Source organism: Adelges cooleyi, unplaced genomic scaffold (genome assembly GCF_023614345.1).
Source record: "Adelges cooleyi isolate 19-005CV unplaced genomic scaffold, UGA_ACOO_1.1 ACOO_flye_CR_arks_rails_tigmint_CR_PRNA_247, whole genome shotgun sequence".
Lineage (NCBI taxonomy): Eukaryota > Metazoa > Arthropoda > Insecta > Hemiptera > Adelgidae > Adelges > Adelges cooleyi.
In genome coordinates this window covers 1,748,566-1,762,067 of record NW_026095912.1, presented here as the reverse complement: position 1 = coordinate 1,762,067, position 13,502 = coordinate 1,748,566, and positions in this window count along the sequence as shown.

Below are 13,502 nucleotides of genomic sequence, written 5' to 3'. Positions count from 1 at the left end.
CAAAAGCAACCCATAATAATTGATTTGAAAAAGCCCTTCTAGGCTGAAATGGTTGTGTAGATTTGTTTGGTTACTTACTTTATAATGAAATTACTGATTCATCTAAAGAATAACCTAAATCGATTTTAAACTTGTTAGACAATTTGTCTTGGACAATTAAAGCGTCTCAGTATTTGGAAATTGAAGAATAATATTTTCGTTTTAGGTCATTTTCAAAAGAGTAGGAATGGCGATTTTTTAATTATTGACCTGTCTTAAGTTAATTTTGTCTTGGCGATTTCTTATCTATAGACTTACCAAATGAAGATATCGGCCCATTGCACTTTTGTACATTCCTAGACTTCAGCTATCCACTTTGTAGGTAGCAAGAGTGTCTACAATAGAAATTATATATTTAAAGTTAACTAATATTTTAAATGCCTAATAAGTATGTTTTTCGGTATTATCGAAAAGTAAATAGAACACAATTATTTACAACGTACTTGTTAAAACCAATCAATATTTACCTAGTCACCTAACATACTGTCTATACAGAAATACCATGGCAATAACAGAAATAGAAAATGCGGTTCGATTGAGTTTTTAACATTATAATAATAATAATACATGTATGTATATAATATCAATAAACCATGAAGTCAAAATCATTTGTAAAAAAATATAAATAAATTACATTTGATTGTTTTTCTATGAAATCATATTGTTAACTATTTGTTGTGAATATTCGGACGTTTCCTTCCTATACAAATATTCACACTTTGAAATATTTTTAATTTGTCTTCAATTTTGTATCTATCAGATCTGCTTATTTTTAGGTAGGTACGTTTCAATCTGATACTTCTTTTAGAACTTTTTCCCTAGTAATTATCTAGACCTAATCGTTTAATTTTTCTCCACCAGTTTGATTTGGCAATTTTTATGATTTTATTTTCGTTACATCCGACGGTCAGGCATAAGGTGTTATTGGCTGTGGGGTTTATATGTGTAGCCGTGGTTCGGCTGAAGGGGTTGAAATCAAATAATTATTATTCGGTTTTCTCGCCGTCCGTTGATTAATCTACAATACGACCGGAAAGACAGCCCCCACCACTGGGGTGAATGAAATTTTTGAAAGTTTCGCCAGGCACAACTTTTGGCCGGGTCCTCGGACGACGTCGCACTTGCCCGGACGTGTTTAGCCGAGTTTGAAATTAAAACCGACGGAATTCGTGTAATTAATCGTTTATTATACGCACGCCGCGTGGACGGAGAAAACGGAAGTTATAATTAACGTCCGGCCGTCTCCAACCCGCCGCCGCTTCCGGTCTTGGGTTATTTTCGCGTTATAGGCGCGAAAACTTTTGCAGGCCCAAACGGAAAACTCAATCACGGCGAACAAGTTTAAATCCCGCGTGTTAAGGCACACACGTCATACGACCCCCTATTTGGAATCTTAAGTAATTGTCCAAGAGTCAGAAAATCCACCAGCCAACGTCTCGACGCACGTACCCACAAGTATGGGGAAAAATTATTTGAAAATGACTCAAATTTTCTGAGAAAATGAGTGTCTTACATCGGATAGATCACCCTGTATATTAATTTTGGGCTAACTAATAACTGTAAAATTACTGAAAAAGAATAATATTTTTTAAAAGCCAAATATCTTTAAAACTATTTCCTGGGCCATAGTTAACCGCAATTGGCCAGGTATAAAATTTAAGTAGCGTTTCGACGGTGTCCATCAGATGACAACCGTTCCACGTGCAACAGCTTTAATCCGAGGTCAAAGTTAAATCGTTACTGCAAGTGGTCTGCTTTCAAATGTGTTTCGTTTTTACAACGATGTATTTTTATACCCACAATGGCTTCTAAAGCGCTATACTCGTTTCTTTGTATCTCAGCAAGTCTATAGATCAGAAATCGTACGTTGACATACCAAAACAGAAATCTCCAAAGTCCTAAAAGATTACAATTCTCTTGCCCAAATTTAGAAAAAGACCCCCCGAAAAAAAACTACACTCTCTAGGTTTTTTCTTAGACAACATTTCTAGATTAGGTATGAAACAATTAGAGTCAACGAGTATCCGAAAAACAGTTTCGTTATGTCGTTGATTACACACGTGGAAACGAGTGATTAAATTCAACCCTAATCTGATCCACCTCAGAGTGGACAATAACTTCAAGCACAATGTTGCCTTTACAACTTGTGATTCCATCACTATCGAATATGGCCGAACAACTCCCACTGTACTGGCTTAGTTTTTCACAGATTTAACATTGTTTCGCATTGTTTCCGTCCTAAAATTTTTACTCCTACTCGAAATAGCTGATCTTAACTCAATACTTATAATAATAAACCTTGTGATAATTATTGTTACGCCGTCAGTTTTTATTTACAAAGGAATTTTCGGTGCGAATTTAACGGAATTGCCGTTTCGAGAAAACTGTGTGTCGGAGAGATAGATTTAGAGAGAGATAAAGAGAGAGATAGACCTATGTGTAAGATGCGTACGATATTATTGTCGCAGCAGCCGCGACTCATCATCCCTCTCCCTTGTCGCCTTCCCCTTTTTTTTCCTGCCGGTCGGTCCCTCAACAAGTCACACGCTCCGGTGTGGTGGCTATATACGGATTCTTCTTCTTTTGGGCCGGTGGTTTCGAGAAGGTGGCCAGGGGGGGGGGTGGAAGGGTAGGAGAGGGACACGGCGGCGGGTAAACATTAATTATTGTCTCCCGGAAACTTTCTACATTTATATCCTCTGCCACACTGCAGTGTCTTAATATCGCAATGCGAACACACCCGTCGCCCGCCTCCTCTCCTACTTTTGCTCCTTGGAATCTCCAATGGGGAATTCGCGCCCCGTCGCAATTCGGTCCGGACCACCGATACTTTTAATAACGTTTTCTCTTCCGCCCCTTGGCCACACTCACTCTTTCACACTGTCTCTCTCTCTCTCTCAAATATATATAATTCCTCAAAATTATTATCGTCTCGGCATAAAGAACTCGGTGTAATTACCGCACGCGTTCGGCGACCCGGAAGTCGTTTCTATCGAACACTTAAACTTGCGCCGCCCCACTTCCTGCCCCGTCCGACCCAGCCTCTCTCTCTCTCTCTTCCTCTTACTGTCACCCTTTCCGAATAATTAAAATAAAAACGCCATAAACAAAATCGACTTGGTCCTCTTATACCCAATCTCCCTCCCCAATCGGGTCTTAATTAATTGCCCTCGTGCTGAATTCCCACTCTGTACAATATTCACGTTATCCGACGACGGTTGCACTTACCTACCATCCGAATACTAGCCAAAATAATAATTCAGGCATTCTCTATAAAAATATAGCACATGCACATAACCACAAACGTAATATGATTAACCCTCGTTAAATCATTCAAAAGGGGTGAATATTTTCTATTTGATTCATCTTGTTACAAAAATTTAACTGGGTATACAGAAAACTCAAAATTAACTAGCTCTATTACACGCAAAAAATAAAAATAAATGCAGATGAAAAATTACAAAAAAAAAATTAAATCATAAAACTTATGAGCCAACTGAATGAAATAGACAAAAACTGTCTGCCTGTGCTTAATAATTATTTATCCGACACAGAAACTCGAATTTAAAATATCTTTTAAAATGTAGTTCTCCTCATTTCGATCATTGTTTTTGGACTGTTGGTATAAATTTTAAAAATGCATCGACCAGTATCGATTTCAGAGAAAACTCTTAGTGTCTTAGGTCGAATCGATCACCTCCTCTTTTGCCCCCCCCCTCTTTCTCTTCCCGTACATTTAATACGTATATAAACCGTTTAGCCATTAGGACGGTTACTGCGACGGACAGACCGCAGTAAAATCAAATTACCGCTTGTATATTGCTGTGTACACTTAAATGTAGTGCGACCCCTCCGAAGCTACATAAAATCTTATAATATGTACCATCGAACGAACCACAGAACTATGACTACGGTGGGTGACTAAGCAACAAACATATCCTTGGAAATCCTTTCTAGAATTTAAAGTAAAAAGAAACGTTGTTAAGTACCTACATATAATATTTTCGTACTTAACACGACAATAAATCTAATATACCTACATCTGATAACTGGAGTAGATCCTTTCTTTTGTTTTACTCTAAACACACACGGATATATTTCTATACAGGGTGATCATTTTGCACATATTATTTTGTATCCGCTTTTCGTGTCGGCCAAATAAATCAATAATACCGCGTTAGTGTCGGTATTAATAGTTAATGATCTAAAAGTAATTGGACTACTACCCGATAAACCCGACTAAACATATTTTGATAAACGCGTCGATGCACAACAAGACCAAAGAAAAAAAAATCCCCTTGAAAAAAATATGTACTAACGATTAAATGGTAAACGAGAGGGCGGCGGTCAAAGAGGGTAATGTGTCTTTTGAAAATTATTATATTAAGCGTGGCCGATACCAGTTCAAAGGCGGAAATAAAGCAAAAATGGGGGAGATTTCTCGTTCCTGTATCAAAAAAAAAAAAAGTAGCAAATTGTTTAACGGTGACCGACGCAAAACAGTTTTTAAACATTTTAACAAATAAAAATTACACATTTTCGCAGCGCTGGGGTCGACTGTGATCTCGTACTAAACAAATATCCGAATAAATTATAAAATTAAAAGGTCAAACTAACCTCGTTACGGCCGATTGAACCGTAGTTGTATCTGCACTGCACAAAGGTTGATTGCGGGACAACTGTTTCAATCAGCTACAGTTGTATGTAAACCTGTAACAATAAGTACAATAAACAAAACAAGCAACGGTAGTACAAGTACCCACACAATAATTAAGTCAAACGATTACATCTTGTTTTCAATTTGTTCTAATTATTCGTTTGGACGTACGTTTAAGCGAATGTCCAACGTGTAGTTGAAAAACAAAAATAAATTAACACATATATTTACTTATATTTATCAGTATTACAAACTAGAAATTCAAATTTAAGAAATTCACTATTTATTGCTTAGATAAACAAATTGTGTATACTATAGCAACGACAAAATATAATTAAAAAAAAAAATACTATTTTAATTTAATAAATAACAGTTTTGTAAAAACTAACCTTCTCAGTTCTGCTACGTTTGTATAATTTAAAAAAAATGAATTTTTAATTAAATGTCTACACTATTTTGTATGCTGAATTCAGAACTGGAATGAATGCAAAAGTATTCCAATGAAAAATTAACTAAACAATAATTAACTGTCTCTTTCGCTATTGGTTTTAATAGTCAATTTTTACAGTAGTTTTAGTATGTGAACTCCAACAAAGCCGTCGGAGATAATGTTAAAAATTTATATTTTATATTTTCCCATAACGATGATAGGGTTGAGGATACCTAGTAGATAACATTATGTTATAACACACTTGTTACTTGTATCGATAAAATATAATATACGGTTTTCATACCAAAGTATCATTGACATTAGGCGCCGTCAATACATAACTGTGATTTAGGAGAGCTCGGATAATTAATGTACATTCGCCTTGCACCCATTCGGTTCACATCCGCCTCTGCACCGATTAAAGATAGTAAATCGATAAGGTTATCCTTCGGAGGTGAATTATGCTGGAACACGGTTGACAGATCACCGGGCCCGATTTATTACCCCGGTGGTATCCAAAATAGTCGTACACGCGGTTCCCGGTAAAACGCTTAAGTATACTTAAGACCGGTGGCGAAACAACACTAATCGGTAGATTTTCCACCAAATTACAATATTACCATAGTGTTCTTACATATTTTGGCATTTTATTATGGATTTACAATGGTACACAAGGGTTGTACGACTTCCTGAAATCATTGGACTAATATCCTCGACGGTTTATTACAAATAAAAAATTCTATCTTAAACAGATAGAGTAGAGTGGTAAATAATAGGTAATAACGGTTGCAAACATTCGATAAAAAAATACTCGATTCGATACTTTTAACGGCGGACGGATATAATCGCTTCGAGACTAGGAGACTAAGTGAAAGTAACAGTTTCAAAAAAAAAGAGAGATAAGCATCCATTTAATTCGTTTGTGGAAAATATGCGCTTACTTGGCGGGTTAGGGAACGAGTCCGGGATGTGACTTCCTATTGGCGGCGGTCCAAAGTTTAACAAATAAATTGTTTAACGTTCCGATTGGATTTAAAAATTCTATTCAAGTTCCTGGCGTTGAAATCCGTTTTTCGACTACAAAATCCTTAGAACTTTATGGATTCCAAAATTATTATTTTCAATTTACCGTTTACCAGATTGCTCTTGAACCGTATTCGGTGATCCGTTTAACGCAAGCCTCTCGTTTACTCTAAATGTAATGTTATTTTACACTCAAATGGTAACGTTTACACTTTTTGAACACTTTAATTAAGAACAATTTATCAAAAATGTCAACCGGTCGGTAATCAGTTTTGAATGACTATACCTGTGAACTTTAATAACCTAACCGGTCAACATTTTCAGAAAATTATTTTTAAATTCAAAAACAACCGAACCTAATATACGTTATTGTTTTAAAAGTCAACAGATCTCTTGAAAAATCTAAAACAAGATGAATACCTATACTTATTATTTCTATGACGTTGTCATAAAATATTGCAGTTATTTTAAGAGATAACTTCTGTCTCGCGTTAAAGCGATCACCTTGTACAGCTATGGATAATATGAAACACTGGTTTCATACAGTGTCACAAAGGTAATTATTTCGTTTTTGTTACCTGTCAATTTTCGAAGCCTACATTTTCTAAAATATTTTCTTTGCTTAACACTACAGGTCCGCATGACCATCACTATTACATTTTTTACATGGTACAATACAACAGTTCGTTATGTGGTTTTTAAGCTCGTCATAATTACTTCATAAACATTTACAAATACAAATATCCAGGACGTTTATCGGTAAAGCTGCTCAGTAGAGAACATTGTGTCACCCTAACCTGTGGCCTTACCTATCTGATCAAAACCTAATCTACTTCTTTCAATCTAATCAACGGTGTCTGCGTGTAATTCCAGATAGACCTTCAGCCCTAAAACATGTATCCGTGTTAAATAAAAAAGTCCGCAAAGTGGTAAAATTGTAAAACACATAGAAACAGGTTTGTATTAATATCTCACCGCGACAGTACGTATCGTTCCGGGACAATGAACACTGCGGACGCTGCGAGACCTAGAGAGGGGAGGGGGGAAGCAAAAAAGGGGAAAAACGATTGAACGGTATAACGAAAGAAGAAGAGAAAAAAAAGGTATTGTTGGCGAAAAAAATATGCGTAAAATACACACACACACAGGGTGAAGAAGAGACGGGTCGTAGGGGTGGGGAAAGTGTGTAGAGCAAAACGACTCGACCGGTGGACATCCCGGTAGGTAGGCGGAGGGGAGGGTAGTGGCGAAACGGACGGGCGGGTGGGGTACGGGGGTGGGCATCGATGGACACAAGTGCGGCGGTGGCCGTGTGTGTGTGCGCGTTATTATACTTAGGGGCGGGAGTGAAAAGCTTCGATCCCGCGGGCTCCGGCGCGCGTCTCCATGGCGACGGCGGCGGCGGTTTGGCTTTCGGACGGCGCGCTATCACCGTTGGCCGGGAACGGCGGCGGCGGCGGCGGTTTCATTAAATATATCTCTTACGGCCGGCGCGCTATGTGTACCACCTTATCATAACTACCATGTACACGGGCGCACGGGCGCCATATTTGTTCTGCCGGTCATCCTGCGCGCACACACCGTCTCCGCCGCCGCCGCCGCCCTCGTCCGAGTTCGGCTCGGGTGTGTATATATTGGAAAAGTTCAATTGTCCCCGGGTATACACACATACAAACGGTGTATATATAATACAAATATATATATATATATATATATATATATATATACACGTTCTATAAGCCTTCGGCACCGTCAGCCGAGTATCGACTCGATGGTATTTCTCCGGCTCCCTTGACCCTCTCTCTCTCTCCCCTTACCTTTCCTTTCCTCTCGGTAACACATCATCTCGCAACTTCCGACCCGTGTCCGACGTTTTTAGGCCCGACACACCTCCTCTCCTTCTGTTCCTACCTACTCCTCGTCGCCACCCTCCCCTTCGACCATTTTCTTTTTTCGACACAACTGCCCCGCGTCTGTCGCCCCTGTCTCCCTCTTGCTCTCACACCCATCTCCCAAGGCAGCTGGACAACAATCGCACACTGCCCCCCCTCCTGGCCTCAGCACACCACACACCGCCGGACCCGTGCGAACATGCCACCGCGCTTGTTCACTACTAGACACCACTTTATTATATTTACACTGGCGAAACGTTGCCCGGCGTATTGATCCACTGCCGCCGCCGCCGCCGACCGATGTCCAAGCCGGTAGAGAAACGGCGCAAGCGAAACAACACTTTTTTCCCAAACACCTCCACCGCCTTCTCCCACCGTTGATCTTTGGCCACACAAACTTCCACTGGCACACACACACTCAAATACAATCGTACAATATAATATATTGTACCGGAGAAAAATTCACCGGCAACCCTCTTCTCTCCACTGAGTTTTAACATGGATATGGGCCGGCTGTGAATGTGTGACGATATTTTCCGTGCAGCGTTTGGAACGCCTTTAAAGAGTCTAGATCGGTACCCTTTTTGCCGGGTTATAGCCCATAACAACGGTCGGATCGGACACAAAAGGCCGGCTTGATGCCGTGTAAACGTATGTCGAGAAACGGACGCCTCGTTACGAACATTGAATGTCCCACCCCAAGAGACAGATTGTTTGACTTATCCCTTTGATGAAAAACGAAATTTCCTTCTAGGTTCCAATAGTTTACCGGCCTAATGCGGTCAGAAATAAATTGCAATGGCGCGTATTTTGTCCGGTACGTCGTGTCCAATTTGTTCCCACTGCGACATTTTTACTTTTTATAATGTAGAAAATGATACGTCGGTTTTTTCGATGTTGGAATATCATACACAGAGCACGGTGGGAAAAATGTAAATTTCTATCATCAAATCACGGTTATCAGTCTCGGACATTAGGGGGCAAACACTTAAACGAATAAGTTAATCGACTAGTCAGACTAGTCAGACATTCGTCGAAGTTCGTAAGACTTACTTTAATGTAATAAAATTAATGGACACATTTAGAAATATACATTGCTCCGATGGACTGCCAAATTACAAAAAAAAAGAAGCTTTATACGGTTTAGTAGAAGCTGCGATGTGGTCACAGAAAAACCTTTTAACTAACGGGCCATAAAAAACTATGGGTTTAGTAAAGAAATATTATTTCAAGTAACTGTTGAGTTTTCACTGTCATCATATTATTATTATGTAATGCAAGTAAGCTTATAATTATATTTTTATCGAACAGTGCCGGGTACCGTCGGTACGACGTCGAACAAATTAATTAGTATTTTTCGTTTGTTTGTCGTTTTCAATTACTTATTCGATGATAATCAATTGCAAAATACTCGGCGAACGGGCACGGGCGGGAAAAATGTAATTCCGAGTTATGGGAAAAGTTTTCAAGACTAAATGAAACTCTTGACGAAATAATTCCAGCGTTCAAATAAATTAAGTTTTAACTTGGAAAGCGAGAGACGACTTTGCGACTTATAAAACGAAATCGCAATGGGATTTAACGCGAAACGAACAACACAATAATATAATATTATCATTTGAACGATGAATTTAACGAATTATTCTCAAAAGTTTTTGTTTTTCGTTTTGTAACACACTTTGCTCCATTAATGATTCAGGTCTTAATGTTAACGTTATTCCATTATGTATTACACGTCACGAACGGTGAATTTATATTTCACGCGCCTTACAAACGAGTAATCACAACAACTTATATGAACGGCTCTGGTGGACAGACAATTAAGGATAGTACTTGAAATGCACTCGGGTATAGTGTTCATTTTTAATGCCAAAATGCCAAACTTCAAAACATATTACACTAAAATAATTAAACAGCTCAGACACAGATGTTGTACTTGCGAATAAACCGGACACAGTATGCACAAATGTCATATATTATATCTATTTATAAAAAAATAAACGATTGGGAATTTTTAACTAAACTTTCACCTGTTTGTATCATAAAATGTTAAATATTTGTCTGTCAAAAGCACAGAGGACTTCACGAATTAATCTATTTTACCTTAATTTTGTAGTATAAAATATATTATAGAAAAAACAATTTAAAAACCATTCATTGACCTTATTTTAAAATGACTAATTCTCTACACTTGATAATGAAAACTTGATATTATATTTAAAACAGCAAATTTTCAAAATAGCAGATGTTAAAAATCGCAACTATTACATAAAAATGAACTCTCTATTAGACCACTCAACAATTTAGCAGTGAAAATGATAGATTTTTTGGACATGACATTGCGTTTAGACATTACAACTATTTCCGTACAAAAAAATTGATACAATGAAAAAACATAATACAATTTATAACAAATTCGGTACGAATTCCAACTATAACATTTTTAAAACGCTGACTTTATCGAGTTAACTAGAAATTCACAATCTACCTCGGACGAACAAAAGTTTTGAATAGGTCGTTAATGATTGCATTTGTCCACCGCCGCCGCCTGTACACTCGAATGGCTTTTAAGCGATGCGAATAACATTAATGCATAATTAATATACACAATAATAATAATACTCTATCGGTGCTCGTGTCCGGTATGTATATAATATATATGTGTGTGTGTGTGTATATATTTTAGGTGAATAATTATAATACAATTTAGAAACAATACGGTCCGCGAGTGTTGCGGAAACGATTCGGAATAATATAATAATAATTATTATTATTGTCGACGTTTCCGAAAACGCCCTCCGGTCCCTATTTTTAATAAATGAACCGACATTTATTATAATCAAAAGTTTGCTAAGCGCGCATACACACACACAACAAACTGTTTTATCACCGCGTCAAGAATAAAACGCACACGCACACACACACAAAATGCATTCGTCGAATCATCAATTATTAACAGGACTTTCCATTAACGTCGATGTATTGCAAAAATAAAAATAAACCCCACACTCCCTTTTTTGCCGTCGATTTAAAATTATTCGCCCGGATCCCGACCCCTTTGTCGGGATATTTTTTTTCGTCACACATTTATACAATATGTATATGTGTATGCATCGCATAAGCCAGCGACAGCATATTATCATCGGAATTGTTCTGAATAATCGAATACGGCTAGCGCGTCAATTTTCTAATTTAACCCTAACCAATAGTCGATCCGTTTGGAGCTAATGAAAAAAAAAATATGTATATACATATACAAAAATGTTGGAATTAAAACGCTGTGAGATCGGTCGACCGTTCAATGCACAAACGTCTGTTTGGCCGACAAAGGTTCGAATGGTCAACGGTGTAGTTAAACTCTGACGTCATAGACATACAAAAGAAAAATGTACAGATTGATTGTAAAACTTTGGCTGAATTGCCAAGAAAGCGATAAATATTGATTAACTTGACGGTTCGTTAATAATACTTAATAAAACAATCCGGTCGGGTCACACATTTGATGTTTGTGTGGGACGAATAAACGTCGGAGCGTTAGTTTAACCTTTAATGGACGTTCATAGTATGCGACTTGTATATACTGTGGCTGTATTGTTATAAATCGAGTTCAAAGTTTTCCTAAAAAAACAAAAAACAGAAAAAAGCTACATTTTATCGAGAATATTTTTAAAAAAGTTTTTGCAAGTATTCGATTAAAAAAATTAACAAAAGACATTAATTAGAAATAAGTATTTCACCGTGTAAGTCAACGTTCGTTCCTATTCCTTGGATGACCCAGAAAAAATGGCATACCTAGTTGAAAATACAAATTAGTAGTGACACCACATAAGTCTCAGCTTTTAGACAAATTCAGTTCGAATCATTTTCCGAAAAAAAAACAGTTTAACATTTATACACAACCCGTTTTTATTTCTTGTACTCGACCCTTGTTTTTAAAGTCAAGTCCAAGAACTGATTTTTCTGGTAATCAAAATTGGAAAAGTCCAACTGTCGAATCAAAACACTTGTAGCATTCAAATTCTAGTAATGTGATAGTGCTAAAAAGAGGCCAAGAACTAGTTATGTTCATAAAACAAAAGGTTAGAAAAAATTATTCGAGATGTTATGCAAGAGAATCGACGAGACAAAGAAAACACGAAAAATACATTAAGTGTATTAATTTCATGAGACTTTTAATGAGACAAAAAGAGGCGATAGGTGTGTGGAGTTTGACTTAAAACATGACCATCCTCTAAGTGAGACAATGGATGGAGATGGTTTGGAAGTGTTGAAAGAAAGGACAGAAATATAATAATAAATACAAAAGAGATAGTTATTGAGTGATTTGAAAAAGAAAACAACCGAGATATTGTGATTATAAGTAAATTGATGAAAATTAATGTGATAAGCAGAAAAATCGAAGAAACGGAGGATTCGGTTGGCCAACCATGTGTGTGCAGGATAAAGCGGTGCAGAAGAAGAATAAGACGGTAAAGAAAGATTTATTGCCGATAAACTAGACAATTCAGGTAGAACAAAGTTGTGACAGGGCGGAATGGAAAGATTTGCGTCGAGCACAACCACGGTAGTGCTTAAGATCCGAAATGAACACAAACATAACTTACTGTACTTATGGTACCCAAAGGGCGAGCCATTATCGTCAATAAAATATGTTGTTCCGAAGAGGTTGGCTTTCCATAAAAATGCTAAATACATCTTGGCCATGCTATTTGGCGCAAAGGCAAGGGGATTCGTAGATTACAGTAGCCAAACACAATGTACGGCTTATCAAGTGTTATCAAGTGGTCAAGTACCGAATTTCACCATGGCCGATGCCTAAACGACGACAAAGTGTCGTCGGACAAACGACTACAAACTGCAGTGCTGTTATATTATTAACAAGTGATATCACCAAGCTTCATCGCCACATTAGATCGACCGATTGTATAATATCATATCAAATAAACGGACTCAATATTGTCGAGTCGAGTGCATTTATGTCTTTTTTTTTTTTGTTTCCCCATTTGGACGACGTTGCGGTCAGTACGGTTCTGTGTTCGCACAGAGTCGGAATTGACTCTTAGGCGCCACTCTTAGTGCGGCTGCAGACACAAGTTGGTATCAGCAGCTACATAATATCACTGTCCTCAAGTTCTAATAGCGTTTCCTGTTATCTGCCCATTTGCGCCAGGACAATAGTACAAAGACCACTGGGGTCGATGCTCCACAAACAAAACCTATGGCGACGACAGAAGATGTCAATTGTCATAAAAAAATTTGACACGAACATGCCTTTTGGCTAGGAGTCATAGATACATTTTTCAAATATCACTTGGGTTCTTCTTACGTGAAAGCAGTTTCGGCAGCAAATAGGAAATTTCAATTATGGTTGATGCTCAGGCCACACTGATTTGCTCATAAAATTACCGTTTTCGAATTTACTGGATATCAGTGTTAAGAGGTTCAATTTAATCAATGTTTG